Raw genomic sequence first — 2,614 nt, 5'->3', positions numbered from 1 at the left:
GCAGAGCCGACGCCGTCCTCGGAGTACAAGACGTACATCATCCTGCTCAAGCCTCGAGCGGACGCCCAGGTCATGGACGACGAAGCTCGCCAGGGCTGGTACCGGTCCTTCCTCCCCGACGGCGTGACCGCCCACGGCGAGCCGCGGCTCCTCCACTCGTACAACACCATCTTCCACGGGTTCGCCGCCTTGCTGACGGAGGAGGAGCTGCACACCGCGTCCAGGAAACCCGGCTTCGGGCGCTGGTTCCCGGACGAGATGATGTACCCCACGACGACCCGCTCGCCCGAGTTCCTCGGCCTCAGCAAGGACGCCGGCTTGTGGCCCAAATCTAGCTAGGGCAAAGGGATCATCATCGGGGTGATCGACTCCGGCATCCCTCGTTCGACGACGCCGGCATGTCGCCGCCACCCGCCAGGTGGAAGGGCACGTGCACGGGCTTGGTCAGGCCCGTCCGGTGCAACAACAAGCTCATCGGCGTCAGGTCCTTCGTGGACTACAGCCCTGATGACGAGACCGGCCACGGCACGCACGTGGCGTCGATTGCGGCGGGCAACTTCGTCGCCAATGCCTCGTCATCCCACGGACAGGCCACTGGGACGGCCGCCGGGATCGCTCCCGGCGCACACTTGGCCATGTACAAGGCCTGCAGGCCCACTGGGTGCCTCCGTTCGAACGTAGTTCACGCGATTGACACGGCGGTGGGCGACGGGGTCGATGTGATCAACATCTCCCTCGTCCGTGAGTGGCCATTGGCGCATTCCGCGCGGTGGCCAAGGGCGTCGTCTTCGTGACTTCTGCTGGCAACGACGGCCCTGACCCGTCTACTGTCAACAACGACACGCCGTGGGAGATCACGGTGGGCGCTGTGTCGGTGGACCGGAAGCTCGCCGCCGGCCTTTTGCTGGAGTCGGGCGACCTGGTCGAAGGAGAGGCACTGCTACAGGGGCCCGACTCGACCGCTTACCACCCCCTCCACTACCCCGGCGAGGGTAACCTGTGCAAGAAGGTGAGCGTTGAGCGCACGAGGGGCCACATCGTGATATGCGATGTTGCCATGGTTAAGGTTGACGTTCAGGCCCGCATCATCAAAAATCTCTACGACAATGGCGCGGCTCGGGTCGTGCTGATCGGTCAGGAGAAAGCCGGTTTCACCTTGGGCTTCAGGGAGTACGGGTCCTCCGTCGTGCAGGAGCCCGCCGCCGTAGGCCACAAGCTCAAGGACTACAGCCAGTACCCGGATTCCGCGGCGCAGGTGTTCTTCAAGGGCACGCAGCTCGGTGTCGGCCAGTCGCCCACGGTCGCCTACTTCTCCAGCCGAGGCCCGAGCCGCGGCAACCCACGCATCCTGAAGCCCGATATCCTGGCGCCGGGGCTCAACATCCTCGCCGCAGCCACGGAGAGTCCAGACCGGGGGCCTTTCAGATTCAAGTCTGGGACGTCGATGGCAGTGCCGCACATCAGCGGCGTGGTCGCCCTTCTCAAGAGCGTGCACCCGGACTGGTCGCCGATGGCCATCAGGTCCGCCATAATGACCACGGCCGATGAGCTGGACAACGACGGCAATCCAATCATGAACGAGAAGCACGAGCCGGCGAGCGCATTCGCTGTAGGCGCGGGGCACGTCAACCCCACGCGGGCCGTCTCACCCGGGGCTGGTCTATGACCTGGAGGTCAGAGACTACGTCGGGTATGTTTGCCATCTTTTCGCCAGGGCCAGGCTCGACAACGACGACGACTACGCCGTGCAAGACATCCTCCAGGACCTGAACTTGAATTGCAGGAACGTGCCCCATCTATCGGATGTCGACCTCAACTACCCGAGCATCATGGTGCCGGCGAACACCACGGTGCGGCGGACGCTGACGAACATGGGGCCGGCGGAGCAGTACACGGGCAGGTTGTCTATGGCCCATGACGTGGGGGTGGATTTCTCGGCCAAGTCGTTGTCCTTCTCGCGGCCCGGGGAGAAGCTCACCTTCCAAGTAAGCCATCATGGGTCCGAGGTCGCAGAAGGATTCTTGATCTGGGAGTCGAATACGCACACGGTCCAAAGCCCACTCGTCGTCGTGCGTTCGTGAGCGGAAGTTAGACATATCGGAACACAAGAGATGTGCTACTCCACTGTACTTCTCCTACTACTAGCTTTGCATTGCTTACACGATCAGAATAAAAGAATCTGTTATTTACTTATTTTAAAGAAGGTGCTTTGGTGGCTGAAATTTTGGAAAATTCAAATTTTATACATCTCAGTTTCAAAAGGTTCTGGAAAATATACAATGATGTCATGTACTCCTATATGTGTGTAGAATTTTGTAAAAAATACCATCCAATTGCAAACTGCACAAAAATGAACAGTTCAAGTGCAGAAAAGTTATAGATTTATTTTTTCTTGTCTAGCTCTCATTTTAATGTATGTACATTATATCTCTGGGCATATTTGTATTTAGAAAAATGAAATGTAAAATCATGAATTACGAATTTTCCAAAATTCGGCCTCCATTTAGCATTTACGATTACATCCCATCTATGCAGCATGTCCGTACTGTCCTTAACTACGTGAGATTTCAGATGGGTCTAGAAGTTTGCAAAGATCAGGAAATGTGAATCCATT

The 2,614-nt window shown here is 57.7% G+C and overlaps 1 pseudogene; it reads left to right on the top strand.

Moving 5' to 3' along the window:
- The first annotated feature begins 258 nt into the window (after window positions 1-258).
- On the top strand, window positions 259-2,081 carry LOC123170750 (subtilisin-like protease; annotated as a pseudogene).
- Window positions 2,082-2,614: the final 533 nt, after the last annotated feature.

This window comes from Triticum aestivum, chromosome 1D, assembly GCF_018294505.1.
Source record: "Triticum aestivum cultivar Chinese Spring chromosome 1D, IWGSC CS RefSeq v2.1, whole genome shotgun sequence".
In the NCBI taxonomy this organism is placed as follows: domain Eukaryota; kingdom Viridiplantae; phylum Streptophyta; class Magnoliopsida; order Poales; family Poaceae; genus Triticum; species Triticum aestivum.
Note: the sequence above shows the minus strand (reverse complement) of the source record. Positions and strands in the feature narration are given on the sequence as shown.